The 17,320-nt window shown below is 46.2% G+C and overlaps 1 protein-coding gene and 1 long non-coding RNA gene across 5 annotated transcripts in view; one reads left to right on the top strand and one right to left on the bottom strand.

The window, feature by feature from the left end:
* Positions 1-17,320, bottom strand: part of PRMT8 (protein arginine methyltransferase 8) — a 202,916-nt gene that overhangs the window by 119,014 nt on the left and 66,582 nt on the right. The gene's annotated exons all lie outside the window — the stretch shown is intronic.
* Positions 9,256-11,061, top strand: LOC134736857 (uncharacterized). The gene is made up of 3 exons (XR_010121251.1): positions 9,256-10,080; positions 10,659-10,823; positions 10,902-11,061. It is a non-coding gene; the product is annotated as an uncharacterized lncRNA (long non-coding RNA).

Here is a 17,320-nt window from a genome sequence, read left to right on the forward strand (position 1 = left end):
CCACCTCCCGGGTTCACGCCATTCTCCTGCCTCAGCCTCTCGAGTAGCTGGGACTACAGGCACCTGCCACTATGCCCGGCTAATTTTTTTGTATTTTTAGTAGAGACGGGGTTTCACCGTGTGTGTTAGCCAAGATGGTCTCGATCTCCTGACCTCGTGATCCGCCCACCTCCGTCTCCCAAAGTGCTGGGAGCACTTTGGGTTACAGGTGTGAGCCACCGTGACCGGCCGTCTCTGACACAATTTCTTAAGAGACCATTTGAAATTACAGTGGCCACTCTGGGGAATTTTCACATGAATGAGATTGTTCATTTGAGAGGTTCCATACAGCGATAAGTGAAGGAGCTCCATGAAGAGCTTGTTTTGTAGAAAAGAGACATCGATTTGTTTAATGCACGAGACATTAAACAAACTTTTTCCTTTGTTTCTATACCTCAGGGATTAGTAAGTGCTGCTGTTTTGACAGATTGATAAAACTGTCAAAGGCCCAAGCTATTGTCCAAAACAAGATAATGTCACTAGCTGTTGAGTGTATTTGTCAAAATCTGTTATTCTAACTTTTTCTTTTTGCAAAAAGAACCCAATTAGCCTGATAGTGATAATGTCATACCTACTGGAAGCCGGCTCCCTCTAATTTTTGGTTTCCATCCCTCCATTTTTCTCGGGCTACAGAACATTGACTCATTATCTATTTTTCAGAAAAGAAAACAGAGGCTCAGAGAGGTTAAGTGACTTGCCCAAATTCATACTACTAACCTACAGCAGGGCCAGGACTCAACTCAGACTGTGAGACCTGGCCGGGGTTCTGAACAAAAGCACATCTCATTGTGTTGCCTCCCTCAGCACCAAAGAGTCAAAGGAGAGAAACTTGGGGATCATCAGACCGGCCACACCAGAGCTCCCAGCGGTCTCACTCAGTCCCACAAGCCCACAGGATGTCAGCACCATCCAGTCTCACCTCTCAGTTTACAGATGCAGAGACTAAGGCCTGGAGAAGAAATGTGACTTATTCGAGGTCACACAGCAAATTAGTGGCAATGCCCAGACTTAAACCGAGATTGGCACAGTTTGGCACAGTGCAGCGTCACCCTCCTCCTCCACAGCAGGTGCAGGGAGGGTCCATCCTTCTGGTCACTATAGCATGTTACAGTTTTCTGTGTCAGTGCCCTTCCTCCTAGGAAGAAACCTCTGGGCTGAGTGGCTAGCTCCCCCCTTTCAGCTATGCAGAATTTCTCTCTGGGCATTTTAGGTAGGAGTGTTGACTATATTTCTTAGGTGTCAGAAGCTATTCCAGCTACAGAGATGAATTAGAAAAAATCAACCCTCCTGCATATGTGTGCAGAGTTCTCCATCCAAAATAAAGTGTGAGTGAGAAGCAGCAAATGCTATTAGCAGGAGGGCAAGCCAAAACTGCTATGCCCTCTGAAATGTCCTCAAGTCGTCCTCAAACCCACCCATGTAATTATAAGTTCATTTTCAAAAATGAGATTCTAAATTTCAGCATCTATTTACAGCCAGGTGATCATGGCACTCCCCTGTTCAATAAGCCTCGATGACTCCCTATGCCTTCAAAATAAAGTCACAAATCCCTAACCCATCATCCAGGGCCACTTGTGATCCGGCTCAAATCTACTTCCGGTAGAATTGCCCATTCTTTCCTTTCCAGGCACTCATCAGATTTCCTAGAAATAACTGCTCCTCTTTCTGAACCCCACAAACAAAAGTTCCCGGAAAAGGAATTTGGAGCAAAGAGACTTTATTCCAGTGGACAGTTTGCACACTTGGGAAACCCAGCCTTCAGTGTAAAATGTAGGCGTGTTCAGAGAACAAAGAGAGGAGTCGGGTTTATTTTATTTTTATTAATATATATATTATATATATATTTTTATAATATATATAAAATACATATATATATTTTATAAAAATATATATGTATTTTATAGAAATATATATATATACATTTTTTGAGACGGAGTTTCACTCTTGTTGCCCAGGCTGGAGTGTAATGGCGCAATCTCGGCTCACTGCAACCTCCGCCTCCTGAGTTTAAGTGATTCTCCTGCCTCAGCCTCCTGAGTAGCTGGGATTACAGGCATGCACCACCACGCCTGGCTAATTTTGTATTTTTAGTAGAGACAGGGTTTCTCTATGTTGTTCAGGCTGGTCTGGAACTCCAGACCTCAGGTGATCCACGCACCTCGGCCTCCTAAACTGCTGGGATTACAGGTGTGAGCACAAGTCAGGTTTCGTAGCAAAATTTCCTGCCCAGGTTTCCCATGAGGTCTGTTTATGCGAATGAAAGATTGAAACTTGCTTAGTTCTGATTGGTTGATACAACTGAGCCCTAATTGGCCAGGGCAGATGAGATCTGATTAGTCAGTATCCAAGCTCCAAACCAGAAGTCTGTCAGATGTTTCTTTTAAGGGGTAGAGAGAGGCTACAGATACCGGGGTATGGGTCTTTTCTTCCCTTAAGGGCAGGGATTTATTTTTGTTAGCCCCATCTAGCAGACAGCTTGGCACATGATAAGTAATAAATATTGAATAAATGAATGCATGTGTACTTGGAAAAATTGCATTTACCCTCCCCCACTCCATGCCTGAAAAAAACCAACTACTACTGAGGAGAGAACGAGTAATGTCTTGAGATTTTCTCAAAAGAATATAAACATGAAGCTCAAATTAGATAGCAAGTTGAAGAAAGTGTGACACTGCTTTATCTTCAGGGTTTTTTTTTTCTTAAGGAAACATAGCACGTTAGGAGTTGAGGTGAAGGTCCTGACTGTCTTTGTGGTTTGTGTGCAGTTTTTTTTTTTTTTTTACCAGGATTCATAACTGGGGAAACAAAAGCACCTCTTTGCCTGTATAACTTTGTTCCCTTCCTTTATTGCTTTGAATAGGCAAGATGTGGTTTGCATTTCTTTCACTGCTGATATTTGCTTTGTGTTCCTCAATAAAAATCACGTGCCATTCATATCGCTCTCAAAGGTTGCTGAGGATCCCCTCCCCCCTTACTCATTCCACTCATTTGTAACCAAGATCCTCAGTGCTGCTAACAGAGGCTCCCTCATCCCCGTATCTTCTGTGCATAAAGCAGTGGATAGTGGGTCCAGTTATATTAAACATCAGGTAATATCGGTACCTTTAACTTTGCCATGAGAATCCTCAAGGCGGAAGCATTATCCTCTGCTCACAACTGCTGTAGGCAAGAATGTGGACCAACCCTTCCAGGAGTATAAGGATCATCACCATCACCATTGTAAGATGACAGCTCTTTACAGTTCACGTATCTTTGTCTTGGTTATTCTCCCTCTTAATCATTGAGAGTCTTGTGGCCAGGTGCAGTGGCTCATGCCTGTAATTCTAGTGCTCGGAGAGGCCGAGGCAGGAGGATTGCTCGGGAGTTGGAGGCTACAGTGAGCTATGACCTCGCCACCACTGCACTCCAGCCTGGGTGACAGAGCAAGAGCCTGTCTCTAAAATTAATTAAGAGTCCTGCAAGATGGGTGTAAATCTTAATAGAGCACAGCTGAAAAGTTAAATGGCTTGTCCTAGAGTACACAGCTCAGCAGAGCCAAGAGTAAAATTGAAATCCAATGCTTTTCCATCTATGCTGCAGTGAACCTCCACTAGAGTTTTATGGAAGTCCAACTTCCCGGCAATAGGGAGAAAATGCAATTATAGCCTTTCTTGATATTTAACCTAGCTAACAACTTCAGCCCAGAGAAAATCTTCCAAAAGTCCAAGACAGACAGGTCCGGATGTGTATACTTTTCCCCCAACAACCATAACCTTAAATCTGAAGCCAGGAATTAGAAAGAAATTCTCAGGGTAACACGATTGTTTCAGTAATGAAGTCTCACTTCCAGCACCAGTGAGACTAGCTGTGAGACTTGGACAAATTACTTAACCTTAATTTCCTCAGTCTGTAAAATGGGGATATAATACTGGGTAACACACTAAGCATAATGTCAGGGATATAACTTAGGTGTTTGTCTCCATCCTGTCTCTGATCCTACTGTAACCAAACCCCAAGTTCTAGGGCCTTCTTCTGCCAATTTCACAGTTTCTATACATATTTTCCAGGCACTTCTACCACTCACCACCCTCCAAAAGGGACTGAGCCCTAAGCTTGTGCAGTCATTAACGCTTTCCACGTCTTTTCCATCCGCCTGCAGTTATGCTACAAGATCTCTGGGTAAAGGACTAGCCAGGTCTGTCTAACACATACTTTGGTGTGACTTAACAAACTGGTTTCTACCACTTTCAGCCTGAAGTGACAGTGCTTTTTAATGTTGGTTGCAGGCAGGGGACTATTGTCCCCTCCCAATTACTTCAACTTCCTTGCACGGCCTCTCCTTGGCTTCTGTCTGTCCCTGCCAGCAGCTCTTCATGGGACTCATCCTGACACTCAACGAAAGCAGAAAAGGGAGTTCCTGATGCAAAAGTAAAGAGCTTTCATCTGAGGAAGGTGGGTCCTTTCAAATCATCAGGCCGGGAGAGACAGTAAAATGAGAGCAATCACATCCCACTCCTTCTTTTGAGCTACATATTCATTTTTTAAAACTGCTTGCTATTGCCACAGGTAGCTCTAATAGTGCCACACTGGACACTATCACCTACAGTTTAACAATGAGTAGCAAGTCATTCATCTAAGTTATTTCTGTAAATCAGTAAGAATTCTTGACAAACAACCCTGTACCAGCCCACTCTGTCCTCTTCTTTTGCCTTTAAAAACCTTCTTGTGCTGTACATATACCATATTTTCTTTATCCCATCTGTCATTGAAGGGCATTTAGGTTGATTCCACGTCTTTGCTATTGTACATAGCGCTGCAATGAACATTCATGGCATAAAAAGGAATGAGAGCGTGTCTTCTGCAGGAGCATGGATGGAGCTGGAGGCCATCATCCTTAGCAAACTAACACAAGAACAGAAAACCAAATACCGCATGTTCTCACTTAGAAGTGCGCACTAAATGATGAGAACACATGGACACAAAGAGAGGAACACACACTGGGGCCTATCAGAGGATGGAGGTTGGGAGGAGGGAGAGGAGGAAAAAACTCTATTGGGTACTAGGCTTTGTACCTGAGTGATGAAATAATCTGTACAATAAACCCTTGTGACATGAGTTTATCTGTATAACCTACACATGTAATCCTGAAGCTAAAATAAAAGTTATTTCTGTTTTGTTTTGGGTTTTTTAAAAACCTGCTTGTAACAAAGGCTGTAGGAAGCTCACAGCCAAGGGTACCTGGGACTGAGTCTTTCAGGCAGTTGTCCTCATTTTGGTTCAAGTAAACTCTTTAAATTATACTTTGTGTCTCAGCCTCTTCCTTTTAGGTTGACACTGAGCAGGGTAAATAAATGAATGGCCCCTGCTTCTGTCTGAAGCTTGGACTCTTCATGAGAGGACTTCCTGCTCTGAGATAGGGGGAGCCTCGCTCAGAAGAAGGAGCTTGTGTCTGCTGAGGACACAGTTCCATCCAATGAGGTCAGCAGGGCTGTTGGCAGCTTCCGTTAATTCCGCTGGGGCAGGCAAGTGGCAAGTGGCAGTTATTTGAGCTGAGGATGCTGGGATGGATTTTTACATGAGCAGTTGGCCCTTAAATCATGAGCCCAACTTAAGTGCCCAAGGAAATGGCACAGCAGGGAGAGGGACATCACACACACCACCAAATCCTCTTGTTAGTCTCTGGTTTCCACATCCTTTTCCAAAACTTCAGGCCACCTCATAGCCTCACTTTTCCATCTCTTCTCCATTCCTCCAAAGTAGAGCTTCCTGCTGCTACAGGAATAGCTTCGAGGTGGGAAAGATCAAGGGTTGTAAAAGCTGCCCCAGATAATCTACAAAAAGCTTTGCTAGAATTAGGTTGTGCATCTCTGAACCTGAGCTACTACACTTGTTGGGTCAAGGACCATGCTTACTTAGCGGCTCAAGAATTGACAGAGGAGGTATCTAACAAATGCCTGTTGGATGAATAAACAAACAGCTGAGTGGGTGTTTATATGAGCCTCAAAACTGCCTGCACCAGCACAAAAGTAAAGCCCTGACACCCTCAGGCCACACCTACTGGAAAAATACATGTCAGCCCCAGAAAGACGTGGGCAACATGAGGCAAGTCCGGAGCAACACAGGAAACTGCCCTCTCTTCTGTCTTCTCTTCCACTGTGATGCTCAAAATCTCATCAAGGCTGGTCATCTAATCAGCAGGATGTAATAGGGTCATTCTTCACAGAAGTTTCCTGGTAACCTGGCTTCCTCCTGACCATTGCCCCATGAGCATGGTGGTGACAAGCTTGGGCTCTGAAATCCGACAGCCCCAAGTTTGAAACCTATAGCTTCTTACTTGCTAGCTGTGAGACTTGGGCAAATTACTTAACCTTAATTTCCTCAGTCTGTAAAATGGGGATATAATATTGGGTAACACACTAAGCATAATGTCAGGGATATAATTAGTGCTCAATAAATGTATCTCTATTACCCCCACATCCCATTCTGCCATTCCCTTCTTTCTCTTCCTCCCGCAAACCTCCAACTTCATCATTGCCTACGAACAGCCAAAAGGTAAAACAATCACAAAACTAGGCAGTTTTGGACAGCCCACAAGTTATTTACAATTCTACAAGTAACCACTGAAGTCTGCCCAACTGCCTGGTCTTTTGAAAAGCACACTTAGAAGCTGGTGATGTCCATGATCCCACAAAATTTCCTAGGAATGACAGGGATGTGTATTCACAAAGTTACTCTTGACTCTTTAAAAGAAGACAACCATGTTTTGCTCCCATGATATCTCAAGGGGCACCTAGATTGCTGGGGGCCTGTGGTCCAATAAGTAATGCCACCTGGAAAAGGGGGTGTGACTGGTTTAGAGTCTAGGTCTGAGGACTGGGGTAAGCCACTTCATGTCTTAGTTCCCTTATGTGTAAAACAGAGGGATTGGACCAGATGATCAGTAAAGAAACTTCCAATGTTAAGACTTCAAGGGTAAATGGCTCTTTGATAGAGAGGGTTCATAGAAAAGTAAGATCCACACAGCTTAACCTCCCAGGGGACAATTAAAATGCTTTAATGTGAAGTGAGTGACGGTGTGGTAGGGTTTGATGTGCATGTAATGGCATAGGAAGGTTGGAGGGCACGGGGGCCTCTCAACCTCATTCTCAGCACCAGATGTGGTGTCTGGAGCATCTGAAAAGGGGCTAAGAGATTCCATCCTCACCCCAGCTCTGAAGATGCCTCCACCATGAGAAAGAGACAGGGAGCCCCTGACTCTCTCTGCTCCCACCTTGGAAGACAGGGGAAGAGGAAGGCCCCAGCATCTTCCATCACTGCTGCAGACACCAACACATCCCCTGCCCTTCTCCCTGCTCCTCTGCTTCAACTCTCCCCTGGGCCCCCATCCCAAACAGCCCTCTGCTCTCCTTTAGATGTTAGCTGCACTTCACCTGCAAAACACCTTTCTTTGCCAATTTTTGTCAAAAATTTTGGCATAGTGTTTGCATAAATTTGCAGGTAGGATTCAAGAGACCCTGACTCCAATGGTGTAAGAGAAAAAATCATGCCTGCACTTGCAGTCAAAGGAGGCTTTCAGGAGGGCACATTTGATTTGCTACACAGGGCTAGGAGAGTCACTCAGTATGTGAGGCTGGGATGCCCTGACAGGAGCTTCCCCTCGATCCAGGAAATAGGAACTTGTTCAATGTTGGCTTCAAATCATGGCTAATAGGCAGAAAAAAAAGCTCTTCTCACCATGAGGGAAGACTGGGGAGGTGGGAAGGGGGACAGGGCCCATCTATTCCATCCACGAGGGGGCAAGGAAGGACAGTGGCAAGCTCAAGTCTGGAGCTGTTCCCTCCCAATAGTGAATGTCTGGTAACTTTACCCAGAAGTTCTGATTTTTCTAGTTAGCCAAACGGGGCTCTGATTTCCAAGATTAGGTTAAATCCAGAAGAGTTTGGGGGATGAAGGAATCTGGATGAACAATGGGAGCTGGAACCATTGCCCCACCATCAGCAACACCTTAACAGGAACAAACTCCTCTGCCCACTCGTCATATCCACAGTTTCAGAGAAGAGAATGTCCCAGCTAGAAAAGCAAGTGGACGAGTGCCAACCCGATAAGGCCACTGAATTGTGAGTGGAGACCTCAGAGCAACTTGGTAAAGACAGCAGCCTCCCTCTGAGAAGTGGGGGGCTTGGGAAAACCTCCCCAGACGAACAGGCAGGAAGGAGGAGCTCAGTGACAGCCCTCGGAAAGGAGTGTGTCTATTCACTGGCCACAGTGATGACTGGGGTGACACCCATGCCACAGAAAAACACAAAGTCCACCACAGCCAGTCAAAGCAGACATTGAGTTGATTATTTGCCAAAGAAGAGGAGGGTCTCATTTCATTAAGAAAGGTCAGGACAGCTCTCCAAACTGAAGGTGAGCAGGACAGATATACTGTGGAAAAGTTTTGTTCAAAGGTCTGATTGGCTCAAAAAGCAAGATGTAAACTCTTTTGGGACTGGCTGCTGTTCTGATTTTGTGTCACAGAGGCACAAGCATGGCTCACAGGAGATCCTGGATGGATCTGACCTGTGGTGCATGGCCCTTGCAGGCTGGTGTCTGTGCTCCTTTCGTCGAGGTGGGATTTTTCTCTTGGCACCCGCCTGGGGCCCGTGGGCCTGCTGCGTGGCTCTGTGCTCATCATCACCCAGCTCTCTGATCCTTGCTGCCAAGGATGGAGAGATATGCAGCTCTCCTGGCCACAGGGATGAGGGAACCTCGTGAAAGCAGTTGGAGAACTTTGTTAGCATGTAGCCATCATATTTTCTAACCATGAAAACAGTCACAGAGCGCCAAGCCCCAGTAAGTTGGAGGATACACGATTAAAACGCTGCTGAATAGGGGGGAACAAAAGGCAAACTGGACAGGGCGTGCTCACGCCTGTAATCCCAGCACTTTGGGAGGCCAAGGTGGATGGATCACGAGGTCAAGAAATGGAGACCAGCCTGGCCAACATGGGGAAACCCCGTCTCTACTAAAAATACAAAAATTAGCTGGGCGTGGTGGCACGCGCCTATAGTCCTAGCTACTTAGGAGGCTGAGGCAGGGGAATCGCTTGAACCTGGGAGGTGGAGGTGGAAGTTGCAGTGAGCCGAGATCGCGCCACTGCACTCCAGCCTGGCAACAGAACGCTGTCTAAAAAAAAAAAAAGCAAACTGGAAAGACCTAAACCAAAATTAATCATGTCCAAATCCAGGTGGGGGGGCGGGGTTGCAGATTTTTATTTTCTTCTTTTTTTGAATTGGTTTCCTACATCATTCTTCACTATACTGGTATTCTATATTCTTCAAATTTTCAATTATGTGTGGTTTCGAAACTATATTAAATGTTTTTCATGCAGCAAGGATGAGCTCAAGATCAAGGTACTATAGATACAAAGATGTGCATAGGTCAGGCATGGTGGCTCATGCCTGCAATCCCAGCACTTTGCAAGGCTGAGGTGGGAGGATCACTTGAAGCCAGGAGTTTGAGGCCCGCCTAGGAAACACAGGGAGACCCCGTCTCTACAAAAATTAAAAATTAGCTGGATGTGGTGGCGCCTGTAGCCTCAGCTACTCAGGAGGCTGAGGTAGGAGGACCGCTTGGGTCAGGAGTTCAAGGTTATGGTGAACTATGATCCCTCCACTGCAGTCCAGTCTGGGTGACAAAGTGAGACCCTGTCTATAAAAAGACAGAAGAAAAAACGTGCTTAGCAAAGTCAGGACATTCTCCCAGAATAGGAGTTGAGAATTGAGAGCTTGTGGCTAAGCCTGGTAGCCTAGATAGGCCTTCCTCTGCCCTCCCACAGCTCTGAGAGCCCAGCAGTGCTCAGGGACACCAAGCCTGCCCTCACAGAGCTCACTCAGACACTGCTGCTGCAAAGACACCAAACAGCACCTCCCCTTTAGGAGATGCCTCCTCTGCAAACAAAACAAAACAACACAAAACAACAGCACTCTTCTGTTCACCCAAACCAATGGTGGCACAATAGTCCCAGTGGTGGCCCTGAAACTCTATTTCTCCAGCCTTAGAGTTGCCGTGGCAGGTGAGGTCAGTGGTGTCACTGAGGGGTGTGGTGGGGGAGCACTGGCACAGACATGTCACCTGACCTCTTGGAGCTTCAAGTTCTTATACCTTGAAAATGGAAATAAAGTCCACCTTCCTTCCCTTCACTCTCTGGCTATTTGCCAAAGCAATTAAGAGAGCCAAGAGGACCAAGCCAAATTCAGTTTAGCAGGCTCAATCCCACCTCCCGCTGACCCTCCAATTCCAGAAGAAGGTTCGGAGGTGAAGGCCCTTGGCCAGGTCTCCCAGGACTGAGCCCAGAGAGCAGACTAGCGTGGCGCCTCCTCCATGCACACACCTACTCCCATGCATGTGTGAAGAGCTTTCATCACAGGTCAGTGAGTGGCATTTCTTTGTTCAGGGTGGCAAGGGGAAAGGGCGTGAGTCAATTCACCTTAGGGAGAAGGAGGGCAGAGCATAAGTGAGGGCAGCATCCACACCTGAAGCAGCTCACCCCTCCCTCCATCCTGTCGGTGGGTTCTCTTCCCCTCCTGCCTTCCACACCCCAAGCCCAGGCTAGAAGGCACCTCCCCTCACCCTCATCCTCCACTTCCAATCTGCAGCCACAAAGGGTGCGAAGATTAATCTGGTGCTTTTGTGAAGGACTGGTGTTATAGGACCAACAGGTTTGTATGCCCACTGCACAGTAGCAGACCAGTTAGCAGACCAGTTACACAGTAACAGACCAGTTATGCCCACTGCACAGTAGCAGACCAGTTAGCAGACCAGTTACACAGTAACAGACCAGTTACACAGTAACAGACCAGTTATGCCCACTGCACAGTAACAGACCAGTTAGCAGTTAGGGCTGCAACAGAGAAAGAGTTTAATGGTCACAGGGCACTGCGCTAAGAGATGGGAGGAGCCCCCAAACTCCATCTCCCCCAGGATTTCTGGGCTGGAGTCTTTAAGGGGATTGTGGAGGACAAGGGACTGGAGAATTGGAGCTGTTGATTGGTTGGGGTAAGGGGGATGAATTCATCAGAATGTAGAAACTGCATTCTTTGGTGCGTCAGCTCCTATGGGGTCCTTTAGACCAGCTGAGGTGGTAATTTCACAGGTATGTAGGACCTGAAGGAATATCTCAAAGGGAAGACTTAACATTTCGTACTGTTCCAGTTGTTATCTGTAGGACCCTTAGGGTGACTATAACCTTGTAGTGGGGTCTGTGGGATTCTAGGTCAATAGGCAGCAAACAACACGAGGAAGCAGGTGGGAGCGCAGGCCGACTGGCGATGAACACGAAGTGTACTGCAAGCCAGGTTGAGTTTCACTCCTCCCCTTCCTTTTGTCCTGATTCATTTTATAAAGTTTGTAGGGGTGGTTTCACTAGGAGCGCTGTGCTGCCTTTGAACTAGGTCTCCCACTTGAGAAATGCCACATGCTGCCCTTGCCTGCCCCCTCTTCCCTAGCCTCTGCTCCTCCTCTCTCCTCCAGGGTGGGGCATGAAGGGTTTCTTTTGCGGTTTAGTTTCCCTTCCTTCCTAGACACCCCCGTCCCCTAGAGTACTTTTACATCACGTGGCCTTTCATTAACGTCAGTGATTCAAACCTTAAATATTCTCCCTCTGGAGTGAGTGATTCTTAGAGGGGAGCCCAGGTGGCCACCTACCCTCTTGCTCCCTATGGCACCAACACCCTGGCCAGGGACCTCTGAGCCAACAGCAGCCGCCTTGAGGAACCTGGTTCTGGGAATGCATCCACAAGCTCCCTCTCAGGGAGTCAGAAGAAGCGGCTTCAGGAGAAGGCAAAACAGAAGCCAAAAGACACAGGGCGCGGGCTGGGCAGGGGTGGCATTGAGCTGCAGGAGAGTGGAGACTGCAGGGGTTAGGAGCAGAGACAGAGCCAAGTCCGATGGGCCTCAGTGTTTGGCCCCAGGCCCCTTTGAGCCCCGTGGTGCTCCAGTTCTCTGGAGGCTGGGCTGGGCTGACGTCCACATTGCTGTGCCTGGCCTTCCTGCAAGCCCTCCGCCCTGAGGTGACCTGAGCACATCGCTGCTTCTTGAAACCTGAAAGAGCCCATGGTAAATGTGCCATGAGGAGCACACGAGGCACCCCGTGTTGAACGCTGAGGACAAGGCTGCACTCAAGGCTGCAGTCATTTTCAATCGCTGGAGCAGGGCCAGCGTCGGAAGCCCAGATCTAGCATAGCAGGAGCTGAGAAATAGACACAGCGGGCAGGAGGACACGGGGGTCCACAGTCGGGCCACGTCAGGACACAGACCACAGGGTGCCGCAGGAGATGTGTGGGCAGAACAAACGAGGAGATAGCCAGCATGGCTGCGCCCCAACATTTGCCCTGGCTGCGAAGGGCAAGCTCTTCTCCTAAGGGTGTCCCCTGACCGTGCTCACCAGTTCCTGACCCAGACACCTCATTCTCAGCCCTACTTCAAGGTCACGATGGCATGCGAAATGCAGCGTCTGGCTTCCTCAGTAGAAAGCAGGGCCTCTGAGGCCAGAAATCGTGTCCTACGGCACTGCGCAGTCCCAGCAGCAGTAGCCTCCAGGGTACTCACTCAGGCTTGGCAGGGCTGGCCTGGGAATCTGCACTCCCCATGAGCTCCCTCACCTGCTGACAGCGACACCCAGCCGCCAGTGCAAACCATACTCCTTGGGAATCTGCTGCCAGACTCAACACTGAGGCCCGAGGCCCAGGAGTCCTAAGGGTGGGGTTTGGTCACATTAGGCCTGTGTAAAGGGAGCCAGGATCAGAGTGAGCAAGGGGCGTGGGGAAGGAAGGAACCATGGCTTCCCCACACCCTTTCAGCAGCTTCCGTGGTTCTTGCTGGCCTTTTCCATCACAGGCCGCTCTTCAGGACGGTCTCCTGGATGGACCCCTCTCCTCTCCAGCCTACCTGATTCTCCATGCAGTGTCCTCTGTGCATCCCTCATTTCATCTCCTTTCACGTGATCCCAGTCCAGGGTTTAGCTTCCCTCCCCTCTCAGGCTGGAAGCTCTGAATAGGCAGGAATGTTGTCTTTGTGTGGATTTTTTGTTTGTTTGAGATGCCAAGTAAGCTGCCACTCTGCCTGTTGGTCAATCGGACTTGCTGAATGGTCCTCTCACCACCCCACTCACCCTTAAAGACACTGGTGTCTCAGGCCTACAGTTATTTCCACAGCAGCCTCCTGGCAGCCAGCACTTCCCAGCAGGACCTAAGCTGTGGCTTTACCTCTCCTCTGCCTTGAACGTTCCCCAGTCCAGGTCTTCACCATCTGGTGAGGCCTGACCTGGGAAGCCCAACCTGGTGAGGCAGAAGTCCTGGGAAGAGGCCCAGAAGACAGCAGACCCTGTTCCTAGGATAAAGCAACGTGCTTCTGGGCTGCCCTGCAGGTGACAATCCTGAGATGTGCAGCTCTTAGTTACCACAGGAGATTAGAGAGCTGGAAGAGACCAAAAGAGGCCACCTAACCCAGGCTCTGCCCCTGGACAGGTGATCCCCCAGCCCAGGGCAGCTTCCAAGGAGACCACTGAGGACATTAATTCTCGGATCTATCTGGTGGGAAAATGTAGGAAAAATGTGGCTAGAAATAATTCTCAAGTTCCACTGAGGACTTCTAAAGTTTCTTGTGCTCTTGCATGTCACCAGTAAGTGGTCTCCTTGTGGGGTGTGTGTGTGTGTGTGTGTTTTAATTTAGGTTCAGGGGCACATGTGCAGGTTTCTTAAATAGGTAAACTTGCATCACAAGGGTTTGTTGTACACTTATTTCCTCACCCAGGTATTAAGCCCAGTACCCATTAGTTGTTTTTCCTGGTCCTCTCCCTCTTCCCACCCTCTGTCCTCAAGCAGGCCCCAATGTGTGTTGTTCCCCTCTATGTGTCCATCTTTGTGGTCTTTGAAAGCAACTAAGAGGCTCCCCATTTTCTCAGCTCAGCTGTCTGGAAGCCAAGCAGGCCAGGCACTTTCTTCCCGAATAAAATTGCAGGTCATGGGAGGCGTTTTTCATCTTAACAGTCACTAATAGTTTTTGACTGGGTGTTGTGCAGCTTATTTATTGGAGAAGCCGCATCTATCTTCCCTACTCCTCAACTGCCAGGCAGAGGAAAATGGCCACAGTTTTCTTCTGAAACACGATGAGGCACAATGGATCAAGGTTATGACTGGAATCAAGGAAATTGGCAACGTCAAGACACTCCAGTTAAGGCAGTTCCCATGGAAAATGTTCCAGAGGGTTCCTTTAAGTGAACCAACATGTGGGTGGAAAAGTAGAGTCCTCACGTCATCATAACAGCACTGTGGCCTAAGCGGGTGGGAAAATGCATTGCTCTCTCAGCTAACCAACTCTATAGGATGTCTAACTGCTGGAGCACGAAAGCACAGCTAAGCACCCATGTATGCCTCGTGGCCAATTTGAGTCCTTGTAAGTCAAGCAACCAGAGAAAATAGGCAGCCTCCTGAATGCTGGCTGGGCAAAAGCCAACTTAGAAAACAAGAGCAAATATGCCAACAATCATAAAACATTGTTCAACCTGAGTATAAAAAGGATCTTTTTTGCACAGGAACATGTGTTAGACGCTCTACACAGTGCTTGCAAATAGCAGGATGTGGTAGAAAGAGCACTGGACTAGGAATCAGAAGACCTGAGTTCTAGATCTTGTTCTCCCACAACTAGCTGCGAGACTTCGGGTGCGTCGCTCCCGCTCTCTAGGCTAAATATGCTCATCTGTAAGCTGAAGAAGCTAGATTAAAGCATCTCAAAGGGCCCTTCCAGCCTGAAGTCTTGAATCCATGACTACTTCCTCGGCAGTTTGTGAGCCAATCACATAAATAGAGCTCCTGTGCTCTCATTTCTAACTCTTGTGGCAGTTTTAGTTCACCATCAAAGTAAAACAACATTGGCATAGATCAGCAACGTGTTCTAGGCATCCCTGGGGTCCCAAAACCTTTTGCCGGGGGGGGGGGGGTGTCAGCAAGATCAAAACTGCTTTCATAATAAAACTAAGATGTAATTTGCCTTTGTCCCTTGTTGACATTGCACTAAAGTTGCAAGAGCAGTGGTGGTGAAACTGCTTTGCCTTAGCACAAATCTAGGCAGTACTTGTGTTTCTAGTCATCATAGTGTTTACAGCTGAGTGCTTGCAGAAGCAAAAGAAAGTCAATTTCATTTGGAAATGTCCTTGATGAAGCAGTAAACATTTTAATTATATTAAATGTCAACTTTGGAGTACACTTTTTAAAATAGTCTCTGTGACAATAAGAGAAGTTCACATAAAACATACCAAAGCATGATAGTTGTCTCGAGGAAAAGCAGTGTGGAATTGAGTTGCAGGCTAAACTAGCCACTTTTTATATGGAACGTTATTTTTACTTGAATTAACAATTTATGATCTATGGTTATATAGACTTTGGTGTTTGATAGCCATTTTCTCAAAATTAAGTGAGCCATTCACTTCAAGAAAGAAAACTGATAGTAATTTGACCAGTAATATAACCTGAGCTTTCAAGAGGAAATTGGAATTTTGGAAAACTTGCATCTGCTATTGTGTGCTTTATAGCTTTTCAGTACTTAGAAACATTTCTAAGATTAACAGATGTAATTTCTCTTGTATAATGAGACTTGTCAACATTTAAAAGAACGGCATAAATATTTTCCAAATGACTAGTATACGATGTCACAAAATCTCATATGGGTAAAAGATCCATTCAACATCCAAGATAAACCAATATATTTTAATGTAACAGAGTAAGGAAAGTGTATTGATATGGTTTCAGATTCCACATTACAACAAACATTTAAGAAACCACCACTTTTTGAGTTTTGGTGTAGTATCAAAGAATAATATCCACTATTATTACCTTTAAAAGCTATTAAGATACTCTTTCAACTATCTATCTACATAAGGCTGTAATTTCACCATCCACCTTAACCAAAACAAGATACGGCAACAGAATAAATGCAAAAGGAGATATAAGAATCCAGGTCTCTTCTATTAATCAAGACATTTAAAAGGATTTCCTATTTAATAAATGGTGATGGCAGAACTGGCTAGCCATATGCAGAAAATTGAAACTGGACCCCTTCCTTACACCTTATACAACAATTAACTCAAGATGGATTAAACACTTAAATGTAAAACCCAAAACTATAAAAACCCTAAAAGAAAATCTAGGCAACACCATTCAGGACACAGGCAGGGGCAAAGATTTCATGACAAAAACGTCAAAAGCAATTGCAACGAAAGCAAAAATTGACAAGTGGGATCTAATTAAAGAGCTTCTGCACAGCAAAAGAAACTACCATCAGAGTGAACAGATCTCACAAAGAATGGGAGAAAAAGTCTGCAATCTATCCATCTGACAAAGATCTAATATCCAGATTCTACAAGGAATTTAAACAAATTTACAAGAAAAAAACAACCCCATTAAGAAGTGGCCAAAGGACATGAACAGACATTTCTCAAAAGAAGACATTTATGCAGCCAACAAACATATGAAAAAAAGCTCAACATCACTAATCATTAGAGAAATGCAAATCAAAACCACAATGAGATACCACCTCATGCCAGTCAGAATGGCGATTATTAAAAAGTCAAGAAATGACAGATGCTGGTGAGGCTGTGGAGAGATAGGAACGTTTTTTACAACATTGGTGGGAGTGTAAATTCATTCAACCATTGTGGAAGACAGTATGGCAATTCCTCAAAGACCTAGAACCAGAAATACCATTTGATCAGCAATCCCATCACTGGGTATATACCCAAAGGAATATAAATCATTCTATTATAAAGATACATGCACACGTATATTCACGTATATTCACTGCAACACCATTCACAATAGCAAAGACATGGAATCAACACAAATGCCCACTAGTGATAGGTTGAATAAAGAGAATATGGTACATATACACCACGGAATACTATGCAGCCATAAAAAAGAACGAGATAATGTCCTTTGCAGGGATATGGATGGAGCTGGAAGCCATTATCCTCAGCAAACTAACGCAGGAACAGAAAACCAAACACCGCGTGTTCTCACTCATAAGTGGGAGCTGAACAATGAGAACACATGGACACAGGGAGGGGAATAGCACACACTGGGGCCTATGGGGGTGCAAGGAGAAGGAGAGCATCAGGAAAAATAGCTAATGCATGCTAGGTTTAACACCTAGGTGATGGGTTGATAGATGCAGCAAATCACCATGGCACATGTTTACCTATGTAACAAACCTGCATGTCCTGCACATGTATCCTGGAACTTAAAATAAAATAAAATAAATTTTTTTA

Source organism: Symphalangus syndactylus, chromosome 5 (genome assembly GCF_028878055.3).
Source record: "Symphalangus syndactylus isolate Jambi chromosome 5, NHGRI_mSymSyn1-v2.1_pri, whole genome shotgun sequence".
NCBI lineage: Eukaryota > Metazoa > Chordata > Mammalia > Primates > Hylobatidae > Symphalangus > Symphalangus syndactylus.